Raw genomic sequence first — 15,265 nt, forward strand, 5'->3', positions numbered from 1 at the left:
AAGGATCGCTTAAGCCCAGGAGTTCGAGGCTATAATGAGCTATGATTGTGCCACAGTATCAGCCTGGGCAACAGAGGGAAACCCTGACTCAAAAAACAAAAACAAAACATTTCTGTATCTGTTGTATTAGGTGTCCCAATTAATATCAGCTCTGCCTAACTTAGGCTGAAAAGGAATTAATAGAATATTGTGAAAGTCATAGAAGCAACAGGAAGGCTAGAGAATAAAACCAAATGAGTAAAACCCAAGGAAAGTTAGGTAGGAAGCACAACAGTTTAGTCAAAGTCATGCCCAGGAGCAGATGGGCTCCGAAGATATTTTGTCACCAACGCTATTGCTCCAGACTCTGCACCATGACAGTGACTGTGTTCTCCAGGGCCTTTTTGCTTTGGCTTGACTTACTTAAGACTATATATATATATATATATATATATATATATATATATATATATACTATAAATGAAATTTGAACATTTTGAATACTTATTACTTATGTAATAAAAATGTTTCTTTTTTTATAATAATGTGCTTTTAAAATACTGTTCTTAAGGTCTATTTTTTCTGCTTTTGATGAAAGAGTCCCTTCTGTTTATTCATTCTTTTGATAAAGATATCTCCTTAGACATAGGGTGCCTGGATTCCCCTGATGTTTTCCCATACTTCACTTGGATCTTCATGATGAAGCCTAATCTCTAGCTCCTTCATCTTGTAGCCCAAATTGAGTGCACAGTGATCTAGGGCAGTGGGTAGTCCTGGCAGGTACATCTCATTTCAGGAGAGTTTCTCATTTGTGTCTCTCAATACTTGTCTACCAGTACGAAATCATTTATGGCTGCAACCCCTTCCCGGTGCGGTATATGAAAAACTATGAGAATCCAATGTAATTGTATCTCCTGCAGGAGATCATTCCTCACCTGCCTTCATCTACCTCCCAGTTTTAGCATTCTGAATAGTGACCTAGACCTTGACAAGTTTTCCAATGTCACCCTTGACAGCAGCCTGTGACTTGATGAAGCCATCTAGGGCTCAGACCTCATGGGATAGCTACTCTTGAATCCTGTTACACTCTTCCTAGGCAGCTTCAACACTGAAGTCTGGCCAGCATGCAGCCTCTGACAAATACCCTCAAGGAAGATGATTTTCCTCTGATAGGATGGTCCATTACTAATCCAAGTCCTAGAGTAGATAAATAACAGTGTTTATGACAGTCAAAATCTCTTCTTAATTTTTGAAAAGTTCTGCTTTCTAAGACAAGTGATTTGCAAGCCAGTCCTGTTCAGCCTTCTTCATACATGTCTCATCTGTCCTGCAAGTAACAGAAATTCTAGCTTTTGAATGGTTCCCTAGCTTCTGATATTCGTATAGCTGTTTCATCATTTTCTGGGTGATTTCAGTACTTACTGGGGGAGAACATGCAAAATATCTGTCTGTGGTCAGGTGGCCACCTTTCTCCAGGAGACAAAGTGTCATCAATTTGTTCTTAGATTTTATTTCATCTCTTTGAATCCTTATTTCATGACTTTCTCTTAGCATTCATAGCAAGGTACTAGGGAAACACAAACTAGGTCAAAAAAGACATGGCATGTATCTTCAGATCCCCACATCATGTAGGCTGTTTTCCATGAGCTCTGCTGCTCTCCCTGTCTTCACATCTACCCAGTTAACAACTGTTTGGTTCAAGTGCTGTCCTCTGTTGGTGGGGCAGGAAGGGGGGGACGGGGCATCTTAACTAACTCCTGTAAGTGCCCACAGAGCTCAAAATATGCCCAACACTTATTGCATGCTCTCATGACTGTTGATGTAGTCACCCATCTCCCTAGCCAGACTGTGAGTTCTCTGATAGAGACTCATCCACCTGTCAGCACATTCCCAGCGTCAAGTTCGGTTAAATGAATAACGAGATTTGGAAAAGAGAAGGGAAAGACAAGAAGAAAAAAATGTTTTAGACTATCTAGATTTTTTTCTAAATTGGTAACATTTAACACTATTCATGCTTTGACAATTTGGAAGACAAAAGTGAAGAATAAAGAAAGAACTAAACTGTGATGCTGATAGCCTTTTTGTTTCTGCTCTATTAAAAGCATAGTACATGCGTTGGAGGTAAACTTACTGATTGATTGTAAATAATTAATAATAGAAAATAACTATAGAAATACATCTTCTGATTATAGTTTCTATATAATTCCCATTTCTTTATAATAAATACACTATTCTGCAGTGGTAGAAAAACTAATTGTTCACTGTGAAAATGCTACCCATTAGCATCACTGTTCCTAAACAGTATGTTCTTGTCTTTTATGGCTCTCAGCTGCATGCTGCCTGAAAGATACTTTAGACATGAGCCAACTTTTTACATATAACAAATGCCCAGTAAAAGACACTTAGAATTCCAGTTGGACTGAACTTGCCCCTTCTCCAGAGGGCACATAAATGAATAAATACAAGGAAATCCCCTCCCATCATGCACACACATATGCCCGCACGCAATCCTCAGAGCAGCTGTGTTATATTATAAATTGGAAGCCTTTTGTTAGTTCAGATGTTTCAGGTCTGCAAAGGCACTCTGGAGAAGAAATAAATATTATGAGTAAGTCTCGTTTCCATGCTTGTAGTGGGGAAATACTTTCCAGCACAGTTTACTATGGTTTTATACTAAAACAATCTCGTAAAAGAATACCAGCATTACCCACTCAGCACATGACTGCTAAGACAAGAATGGTGTCTGTTTTATTCCCTAAATATTCAAAACATTATTTCATTCAGACTCTGTCCCAGATGGACTTTCTTTTTAGTAAAACTAACTAGAATAATCATGGATTGTGTGCTCACTAAATCTATTATTATTCTTTTTTTTTTTTTTATAAAAAAGAATTTGCCTTTTTTCCCACTTGACCAAATATTGGACATTTATAAAACTTCAACAATAAAAGAGATTGGATATAAGCATTTAAAGGAAAGGCAGCTTGGAGCTGGGTGGGAGCTCGATTTGGAATCTAAGTCATCCCATTTAAGGATCTGGCCTTCTGCTTTGAAGGCTCAAGGTCTGAAGCTTGTTGATAAGCTTGGTAACAAGAAGAAAAAGTACTTAAGATAGTTATAAATGCACATTTATTAATTTACAAGGGGAGAGGACTCATAATAATCAGTATACTAAAGTCTACACAGTAAGTGCATTCTCCTCTTATTGTCAAGCTATATGTGAAACCAACTTAGAAGAAGATTTTAGTGAATATGAAGCCAGAATAAGGATACACCGAGAAATTTATTTTAATGACATTGGCCTAAGAGAGATATATTTATCTCCCTATGAGATCTTGTCAAAAGGATTAGAAACACTTTGCCATGCTCTTACCAAAGCCTGGCACATTCCCCCACCCCCATTCTCCACTTACTTTTAGTAATCCATTTAATCTTAGTTTAATTATCACTTTCTTAGAGAAGCCATTCCTGGTCTTCTTATCTAAGAAGTGGCCCCTGATGTGTACTCTGGAGAACTTTGCAATTTTCTTTTGTAACACTTGCCTCAATCTGTAGTACTACTTTTATTTATTGTTTTAAGTTTTATCTACCTCTAAACTGTAAGCTCCAAGAGAGCAGGCAAAATGTTTGTTGTGAGTTACACTATTTTCAGCACCTAGCACAGTGCCTGGCATAGCTAGGAGCATTCAGCATACAATTTTGAATGAATAAATGACTGCACAAGGTAATGGCTAATTACAAAATTAGTTTTCTTAACAGTAAAATGAGAAAATGATAATATAATACCTACGTGATAGGTATTATACTATCTAATGAGGATCAAATTCTAATGAGAATTAAATAAGTTAATAGATATAAAATACTTGGAACAGTGACTGACACAGAGTAAGCACTCAAGCAGAGTTAGCTGTTAATATTATCTTACAAAGGATAATTTTAAGAAAAGTTAAAAGCCTAATTTCTAAAGCTCAGCTTTCTTGGGGCATTACTAGAATAGTACTATCAATACTAACCTCTGAAGATATTTATTTCTGTTTCCAAGGTTTAATAGAGTCACCTTTTTAACACAAAATTCTTAAATTAAATATGTGAATATTAAAACAGGTTATACCAAAGCCTTTTCAGCATGAAATAAAATTTTTTAAAATTATACTTTAAGTTCTGGGATACATGTACAGAATGCACAGAATGTGTACCTATGTATACATAGGCATACACGTACCCTGGTGGTTTGGTACACCCATCAACCTGTCATCTACATTAGGTATTTCTCCTAATGCTATCCCTCCCCTAGTCCTCCACCCCATCGACAGGTCCTGGTGTGTGATGTTCCCCTCCCTGTTTCCATATGTTCTCGTTGTTCAGCTCTCACTTAGGAGTGATAACATGCAGTGTTTGGTTTTCTATTCTTCTGTTAGTTTTCAGCATGAAATCAATGTTATCTTATTTTTACAATGTTTTGAATTTACTGATGTGTACTGATCTATTATGCATAGATGTCAGATGTTCTTATTTCCAAGTTGTTGGGAGGGACATCTCTGTAACAGTGAACTATGAACAACAGTATTATAGGTGGAAATCATAAAGTTTAGAAAGGAAAAAATAAGAACATAATAACTATATGCAATTTTATAACAAAAGAGGTGATCATTATTGTATTTGTTTTATATTGTTGTAAAGACTTTAGTATGGGGCAAAACACCTTATTTCATAATTATATATTATTATGTTGTAAGGCAAAACTTGATTAAGTTGGCTGTATGGCTGTTAAGAGTCTTAGTCCCTGGCTCATTCATTCAACATTCATTGAGTGACTAATAGGGCTAGTTGATGACATTGTGAATTTGCACTAAGGCACGATACAAATAGGATTCTGTTTTTTGATAAATTGGTGTTTTGATCATCAAAACTTTTATCAATTATTTTTTTCTATATCACTGTTATTTTCAATGATAAAATATTGACAACAATAATGTATAAAAATGAATTGCTAAAATAACCAAAGTAAGGGCAACTACCCTTTTCAAATTTTCTTATCCTATATATGCATATAGTAATGACCTCTGGTCATTAACTGTAGCTGCTACTCAAAGAGCTTATTTTCATTCACAATTAAGTATTTTTCACTTAGAATTAAAATATTTATTTCAAAATATATTCCTATCTTACCTTTAAGGCCATTATAATACTTAATCCTAAATCGGGACTTTAGGATGTGCCTTTCTATATTTGAGCCTTAATTTGTTCCCCTTCTCCCTTGTTGGAATCTCCATCTTTTTATTTTCTCTCACAGGGTTCTACTGTTTTCAGTCTCTAAGACAAGATTATAGCCTGTGTCCACATGAATATCCCACAGATTAAACTAGTGCACTGTTCTTAGAATTGAGTCCAACTCAAATATCTTGTAAAATTACTCATGGCATCACACACTGGAGTCTGTGTGGGGCGGAGTGTGAACTAGGGAGGGGACAGCAGGGGTGGGGAGTTGGGGAAGGATAACATGGGCAGGAATGCCAGATATAGGTGACAGGAAGGAAGGCAGCAAACCACACTGCCATGTGCATACCTATGCAACAATCTTACGTGTTCTTCACATGTACCCCAAAACCTAAAATGCAATAAAAAATATATATATTTTAAAATGACTCATCTGTTATACCATTTCTCCTTACCAAAAAAAGGTACTTATAAGAACTATAATTTTTACACTTGAATTATCAGTTATAGAAAGATGTGTTAAAAATCTTCCACAATGGTTGTAGATTTGCCATTTTCTCATAGTAATTTTATAATCCTTTGCTTTATATATACAAAATGACTATATAATTAGGTATACATAGCTACAATATATGATAGTAGGTCTAGAATAGATAGACATTAATGAAACACAATGTATAAGTATAAAGCATATTTATTATTCCACTCCCACTATGCGCTCATGAGAGACATCAGTAATTAATCACAGCACTCCATTTTGGAATGTGTTTTAACACAGTGCTCTGTGCAATCATCTTAGTTGTCACTCAGGGTAATTCCTGTTTGCCTTTCCTTACCCCATCTTATTTTCTTGAAAAATAGAATATACTAAAAAGGTGGGATCTAATATCCCGTCAATGGGATGAATATTATAAAATATTACTCAATAGATGGTATTGGAACAATTGATACTTTTTAAAATGATGTCATGTTTCTAATTTCCATCATATGCTAAAAATAATTCTGTATTGATTGAAACAGTTAATGTAAATACAACAAACTTTTAGATGGTCTAGAAGAAGATACAGGTGATTATCTTTTCTTGAGACCTCAAGACCTTTTATGAACATATAAGCAGAGGCTCTATGTTCTCTGCTTAAATTATGAGAGAACTTAAAGAAAATCTCTGGTAAATTATGTTTCATAAAAGTTAAAATCATCCTTCTTTCAGTCATAAAAAGCAAATGGAACAAATGAGGAAAAGGTTGACAGTGTACATAACACTAAAAGTTCATAATATACAGTGATCTTATAAACTAAGAAAAAGATATATTCTAGGTGAAAAATGACACAATTTAAAAAAGAAGAAGTATTGGTGGTGAATATGAATACTACAAAATGTTAAATTTGACATTAACACATAATGACTCAAGACAATTTACCTGTCAATTTATCATAGTACAAAAATAATAATGTCATAATGGAATGTACACTGTCGAAAATATCTGAAAGGAGATTTGAAAACACAGATCAAGAACTTCATACATATTCACAGACTTTGATTCAGTAACTCCATTTCTATTTTTACCTGAATGCCATAATTTGAGGATTGCATATGAAAAGAACAGATAAGATATTGACATTTTATTCCTAATGATTAGAAATTGGAAATAACTGAAATAGGTGAATGATTACACAGATTAGAGTGTACCTACATACTGGAAGAAAATTTATAACTAATTATAGTAAAATGAATAAAAAATGTATAACATACAGAAAGTTCTATTGAACACATTTTCTATGTATATATGTAATTTGAAAAAAGATGAGAAATAAATGTACAAACATGGTAATAATATTTGTTTCCTAAGTTTTGGAACTACTGAGACGTGATCGTTGTTTTTGTTTTGGTTGTTCTCAACGTTTTATCGTCCTTTTATTATTATTTTACAATAAATTACTGTAATCAGAAAAAATATTTTTAAAAAGAAAATGTGAAAGAACAAACAGTGCCCCCAAATCATATCAGTTTATTGCAGTCCCCAAATATTTCCTAATCTGGAAAGCTACAACCAACAACTGCTTCATTAGGCTATTGCCAAAGAAACATCTCAAAGTTACTTCACTGATGAAGACAGAAAACCACAGAAAATTTCTTCTTAGGTACATATTGTAATAACACATAAAGGCCTGTGTAAATCACAGCTCAAAATTGCCAAGACTTTCTCTAGTCAACACAGCTCAAACCAGCCTCTGCCCTGGGCTAACCCAGAGGAACCTCTCTAGTCTGGTCCATAAGCCACACACTCAGGCTTTGAGAAAGAGCCAGAAACATAGCCGGTTTGCTTTCCTAATCCTGGTGATGACCAGGACATAACAAAAATAAGTTTTATCTGTGGGTGTATATTTTTATTAAATTAAATCTCCCGAGAACATTGGAGTTATGCATAGACCCTATTTATTAATCTTGCATCAGCTCTAAGTGATAGTTTTAAAAATAGCCTATGAATAAATTGACATGTCATACTGATTCAGTTGTGCAGCACAGTGTTCCTAGCATAGTTTGGTACTGCTGAGCTTCTGAGGGACCAAACTGAAGGATTCTCTTTCCTGAGGTTGTATGTTTCTCAAAACAGGAAAATTCTTTTCCAGGTAGCCATGACATTAGCATTACACATTTTTGAGCCCTTAATTTAGCCAGTATCTTCATTACAACTGTGCTGCCCTATTTATAGATGATGCTAGAAGATTCCATTATTGTATTCAATCACACACAGAACCATTTTCTTACTGCATGTGCAACTAGCAATTGTTGCTAGGTAAGGAGTAGGGAGAGTTGATTGTATTCATTTTCTTATCTTTCAATAACCTGGCAAGAAAGAGGAGTAATAATTTTGGGAAGCAATTTGCAAAACTACTTTAAATATAGTGTTAGTAGTTCGAATAGATAATGCTTTCATTTTTTGAAATTGGGATTGTGTAAGTGAAATTAAATTGAACTGAAATTAATAGATGCAGAACTCTCCTAAGGACTTGTCATGTGAAAAAAAGGTTGTGTTGTCTACAACCTTTTTGTGTGTGTGTGTGCTCATGTTAACCCTTAAGTCTGCAAGTATGAATTACTCCTGTCAAGGTCACTATCTGGCCAAATCAGATGGATACTTCCCTTGTCTAGACCCTCCTCATCCTCTCAGCAGCATTTAACCAATTTGATCTCTTTCTCTTTAGGAACTTCCTTCTCCTTCTTACAAGAATGCACACACCTGGATCCCTCCAACTTCTCTGGCAATAGTTTCCTTACTCTCTTTTGTTTTACTATCTTGCTCTTCTTCTTCTTCAATACAGTCTCTGTAGGTTGGTGTTACCAAGGTAAAATCCTGGGTCCTTGTTTTTGCTCCATCTATTTTATGACCATATGCTACCTCATGGTTGAACATCAACCTGCTGTACACTCCAAAAGTCAGGTAACATGATGCCTCCAGTTGTGGCTATCCAGTTGTCCCAACACAATTTGTATATTCTTGGCATTTTAATTAAAAAATCAATTGATCATAAGGGCATAAATTTATTTCTAGGTTCTCTATTCTGTTCCATTAGTCTATTTGTCTGTTTTTATGCCAGTACCATGCTGTTTTGATTACTATAGCTTCATATTATTCTGTTATTTATCACTTAACATCAGGGAGATGTTTTGAGAAATGCATCAATAGTTCATTTTGTATGGTACAATCATCATAGAGTGTACTTACAGAAACCTTGATGGCATAGCCCACTGCACACCTAGGCTGTATGGATATCCTATTGCTCCTAGGCTATAAACCTGTCAACATGTTACTACACTGAATACTGCAGGCAGTTGAAATATAGTGGTATTTGTGTATCTAAACATAAAAAATCATGGTTTCCAGCTTCATCCTTGTCCCTGCAAGTACAGTATAAAATACAGCATAAAAGATACAAATGGTACACCTGTATTGGGCACTTACCACAAATGAAGGTTTCAGGACCGGAGGTTGCTCTGAGTAAGTCACTGAGTGAGTGGTGTGTGAATGTGAAGAAGGCCTAGGACATTAGTCTACACTACTGTAGACTCTATACACACTGTATGCTCAGGCTACACTAAATTTATTTTTTAAATATTGTTCTTTCTTCAATATAAATTAACTTTAGCTTACCATCTATTTTTATTTATTTTATTTTATAAACTTTTTAAATTTGTAAGCTTTTTGACTCTTCTGTAATAATATTTTGTTGGAAACACAAATACATTGTTCAGCTATACAAAATGTTTTTTCTCTATATCCTTAAGCTCTTTTCTATCTTTACATTTTTTATTTTATTTTTTTACTTTTTAAACTTTTTTTGTTAAACCCTAAGACAAACACACACAATAGCCTTGGCCTACACAGGGTCAGGATAAAAACTCACTGTCCTTTAACATCTTGTCCTACCAAAAGGTCCTCAGGGGCAATAACACACAGGGAGTTGTTGTCTCCTATGGTAACAATGTATTCTTCTAGAATACCTGCCTGAGGCTGTTTTACAGTTAATTTTTGTATTTATTTATTATTTTATGTTTTTAAATAAGTACAGGGTGTATACACCAAAATAATAATAAAAATATAGTAAATACATGAATCAGCAATATGATCATTTATTGTCATCTATTATTATATACTGTACACAATTGCATGTGCTATATTTTTATATGACTAGCAGTACGGTAGGTTTGTTTTACACCAGCATCACTGTAATCATGTGAGTAATGTGTTGTACTATGACTTTAGGACACCTGCAATGTCACTATGTGATAGGGAATTTTTCAGCTTCATTACAATCTCACGGTCATATATGTGGTCCATTGTAAACTGAAACATTGTTATGTGGTACCTCTCTGCATTTGGAAGTTAGATAGCATGATACATCCAGCTGTGTTGTTTTTGCTCAAGATCTCACTGCTTTTTTTTTTGTGAGGTATGTCGAAGATCAGATGGTTGTAGACGTGTCGTCTTATTTCTGGGGTCTCTATTCGGTTCCATTGGTGTATATGCCTGTTTTGGTACCAGTGCCATGCTGTTTTGGTTACTATAGCCTTGTGGTACAGTTCAAAGTCAGGCAACATGATGCCTCCAGCTTTGTTCTTTCTGCTTAGGATTGTCTTGGCTATGCGGGCACTTTTTTTGTTCCATATGAATTTTAAAGTAGTTTTTTTCTAGTTCTGTAAAGAATGTCAATGGTACTTTGATGTGAATAGCACTGAATCTGTAAATTACTTTGGGCATTCATTCACAGGATATAGTTAGAGCAGAAATCTGATGACATCTGCATCTCTTCTATCAAAACTATATTATAGCTGGGCATGATGGCTCATGCCTGTGATTCCAGCACCTTGGGAGACTGAGGCAGAAGGATCGCTAGAGGTCAGGAGTTGAGACAAGCCTAAACAATATAATAAGATCCTGTATCTACAAAAAATTTTAAAAGTAGTAGGTATATAAGCACATACCTGTAGCCTCAGGTACTCCAGAGGCTGAAGCAGGAGGATGGCCTGAACCCAGGAGATTGGGGCTGTAGTAATTCATGATTCTGCCACTGCACTTCAGCCTGGAAGACAAAGCAAGAACTTATCTCAAAAAATAAAAATAAATAAATAAATAAAATAATATTAGGATTATTTTTTATTGCAGTTTAAGAAGTTAACTGATGTTAGCCAAGCCCAAAAAAAAAAAGAATTTATTAAACTTATAAATAACAGGGAAGCCCAATGGATAAGTCTAGCTTTAAGCAAAGCAAGATAAATGGCTAACACATTATCTTTTGTTAGTGGAGTATAAAGGTGTCCAACAGCCCTAGGTTAACAAGTTCTCATAAGTGGAGATCTCAGAAGAAGGAGAAGTTTATTTTGCATTAGCTCCAGTAAAAAACCAGGGAAGCCTCCAGTACAGCCTAAGCCATGAGTCCCAGCTCTGAACCAATCACTATGACTAGGTAGTAGGAGCGATCTCCTTAGAAAACACTTGCAAAATATGTAAGAGACACACAGCAAATTATTTACATCCAGAGTATTAAAAACTCCTACAAATCAACAAGACAAAAAAAAATGGCCTAAGAAAAATAGACCAAAACCACAGGGGAGGAAAATGAGTAACAATAAATACATATAGAATAGCTTTCAGTGAAATAAGTGTAAATTAAAGCAATGAAATGCCAATTTCTATTTAAATACAAAAATTGAAAGACAAGTGTTAATGAGAGTATGAGAAAATGGGTTTCTCCTTCATTACTGTTCAGAATGGTGTAATTGAACAATTTAGTCATATCCTTTACGATGTAAAATTTGCCAACGCTTTAATCCAATCTAGTTTCAATTGCCAGTGGTTTCCTGAAAGATATTTTTACCCAAGCACAAAAAGAAGCATTTATAGGGATTTGCATTGCAGAACTCTTTGTAATAGTAGGAAAGCGAAAGAAATTTGTATCCAATCGAAAGCATCCCAAATGCCCATCAATAGAGAAGTAGACTAGTCAAATATACCACTGTACATCCATGACACAGAAGGCTGTGAAACTAGTGGAAATAGTGAGGTAGGGTATAAAATATGGCAAAATCTCTAAGACATATTGTTCAGTGAGGAAACACAATTCATCATGTAGTACATTGGGCAGCCATGGAGGTGTGCCTTCAGGTATGACTTCATGAGAATTTGTTGCCAAGGAGTGTGATTAGTCACAAGCTGATAGTGTGCACGCCAAAACTACACTCTGTGGGCTTCTCCCAGCCAACGATTGAGCATAGCAAGAGATTGAAGAACCTGACTGTTTCTATCCAGTGCAGAATTCCCCTAATAGGCAATCTTTGTTTGGTGACTCCCCACAGCCATGGATGAGACTTTCTCAGAGCTGCACTGAAGTCTGAGTCTCCTCCCACCCTGCCCTGATTCCTTCCATCTCTCCTTTCACAGGTATCAGAACTGTGATGCAGTCTGAATGTTCTCACCTCCTGCATATGTCCTCTCTCCCCTTTATTCTTCACAAGCACTTCCCCTCAAAATCTTTGGCATGTCTAATTCTATCTTGTCATCTGCTTTTTTAAGAATGCAAGCAGATACCTACATAGAGGAAGATACCATTCATAAAAGCCTTGCTACAAAACAAAACTACATATTTCTGCACATACATATATATGTGTGTGTAAATGTACACAAAAATATCTAGAAGAATGCATAGCAAATTAGAAACCATGATTACCTCTTGGTAGGAAATTTAGACTGTGCAATAGTGTGGTCATTTGAATAAAAATGAGTTCTTTATTCATACCTATGTTTGCATAAGAATAAGTTACTTCTGAAAGATTAAAAAATAAAATAAGTGAATAATTGCTGCCACAAGGATAGGGTGCTGTGTGTCTAGAGCAAGCAAGAGATTAATTTTTCACAATATATCCTTTCTGTTTTTCTTATGTTGGTTTTAGAATTGCACAAAAAATGTACATCCAAAAACTTTCTGCAAACTCATCTAGAAATACAATAATTACTTTTTTCATTCAACCCCTTACTGTGAACATCTTTCCTTGGCATTACCCATTTTCTGCATTATCACTTTAAATATTTTTAATGTTCTAATATGTAGATGTAATATAATGTAATTAATCTATCCTCATTGTTAGATATTTTCATTTCCAATTTTTGCTATCAAAATTAATGATAAAGTTAATATGCTTATTTCTCAACTTTTTTAATACTTCTATTATTATTATACTTTAAGTTCTGGGATGCTTGTGCAGAACGTTCAGGTTTGTCACATAGCTATACACGTTCCATGGTCATTTGCTCTATCTGTCAGCCTGTCATCTAATGTTATCTCTTCCCTAGCCCCTCACCCCCTGACAGGCACCAGTGTGTGATGTTCCCCTCCCTGTGTCCATGTATTCTCATTGTTCAACTCCCACTTATGAGTGAGAACATGTGGTATTTGGTTTTCTGTTCCTGTGTCAGTTTGCCAAGAATGATGGTTTTCAGCTTCATCCTCTTCATCCTTCTCCCTGCAAAGAACATGAAGTCATCATTTTTATGCCTGCATAGTACTCCATGGTGTATATGTGCCACATTTTCTTTATCCAGTCTATCATTGATGGGCATTTGGGTTGGTTCCAAGTCTTTGCTATTGTTAATAGGGCTGCAATAAATATACATGTGCATGTGTCTTTATAGAATGATTTATAATCATTTGGGTATACACCCAGTAATGAGATTGCAGGTCAAATGATATTTCTGGTCCTAGATCCTTAAGAAATCACAATGTCTTCCACAATGGTTTAACTAATTTATACTTCTATCAACAGTGTAAAAGTCTTCCTATTTCTCCACATTCTCTCCAGCAACTGTTGTTTTCTGACTTTTTAAATGATTGCCATTCTAACTGTCATGAGATGGTATCTCACTGTGGTTTTGATTTGCATTTCTATAATGACTAGTGATGATGAGATTTTTCTCTTTTTCTTTGAGAGGGAGTCTTGCTCTGTCACCCAGGCTGGAGGGTAGTGGTGTAATCTTGGTAGTGGTGTAATCCTCTGTGTCCTGGGTTCAAGCGATTCTCCTGCCTCAGCCTCCTGAGTAGCTGGGACTACACACGGCTAATTTTTGTGTTTTTAGTAGAGATGGGGTTTCACCATTTGGTCAGGCTGGTCTCAAACTTCTGACCTTATGATCCACCACCTCAGCCTCCCAAAGTGCTGGGATTACAGGCATGAGCCACCACACCCAGACAATTAGCTTTATTTTATATGTTTTTTGGCCACATACATGTCTTATTTTGAGAAGTGTCTGTTCATATGCTTCACCCACTTTTTGATGGGGTTAGTTTTTTTGCTGTAAATTTGTCTAAGTTTCTTATAGATTCAGGATATTAGCCGTTTGTAAGATGGATAGATTGCAAAAATTTTCTCCAATTCTGCAGGTTGCCTGTTCACTCTGGTACTTTCTTTTGCTGTGCAGAAGCTCTTTAGTTTAATTAGATCCCATTTGTCAATTTTGACTTTTGTTGCCGTTGCTTTCAGTGATTTAGTCATGAAGTCTTTGCCCACGCCTACGTCCTGAATGGTATTGCCTAAGTTTTCTTCTAGGGTTTTTATAATTTTAGGTTTGGCATTTAAGTCTTTAATCCATCTTGGGTTAATTTTTGTATAAGTTGTAAGGAATGGGTCCAGTTTCAGTTTTCTGCCTATGGCTAGCCAGTTTTCCCAACACCATTTATTAAATAGGGAATCCTTTCCTCATTGCTTGTTTTTGTCTGGTTTGTCAAAGATTAGACGGTTGTATTGATGAGATGGCATTATTTCTGAGGCCACTGTTCTGTTCCACTGGTCTATATCTCTGTTTTGGTACCAGTACCATGCTGATTTAGTAAACAAGGAAGAAGTTGAGTCCCTGAATAGATCAATAATAAGTTCTGAAATTGAGGCAGTAATTAATAGCCTACCAACCAAAAAAATCCCAGGACCAGACAGATTCACAGTTGAATTCTAGAGGTACAAAGAGGAGCTGGTACCATTCCTTCTGAGACTATTCCAAACAATAGAACAAAAGGGACTCCTTCATAACTCGTTTTGTGAGGCCAGGATCACCCTGATACCAAAACCTGGCAGAGACACAACCCCCCCCCCCCCAAAAAAAAAAGAAAGAAAATTTCAGGCCAATATCCATGATGAACACTGATGTGAAAATCCTCAATAAAATACTGGCAAACTGAATCCAGCAGCACATCAAAAAGTTTATCCACCAAGATCAAGTTGGCTTCATCCCTGGGATACAAGGCTAGTTCAACATAGGCAAATCAATAGATTTAATCAATCAGATAAACAGAACCAATCACAAAAACCACAGGATTATGTCAACATATGCAGAAAAGACCTTCAATAAAATTCAACACCCCTTCATGCTAAAAATTCTCAATAAATTAGCTACTGGTGGAACGTCTCTCAAAATAATAAGAGCTATTTATTACAAACTCACAGCCAATATCATACTGAATGGGCAAAAGCTGGCAGCATTCCCTTTGAAAACAGGCACAAGACAAGGATGCCCTCTTTTAC

The sequence above is a fragment of the Saimiri boliviensis genome, chromosome 2, assembly GCF_048565385.1.
Source record: "Saimiri boliviensis isolate mSaiBol1 chromosome 2, mSaiBol1.pri, whole genome shotgun sequence".
NCBI lineage: Eukaryota > Metazoa > Chordata > Mammalia > Primates > Cebidae > Saimiri > Saimiri boliviensis.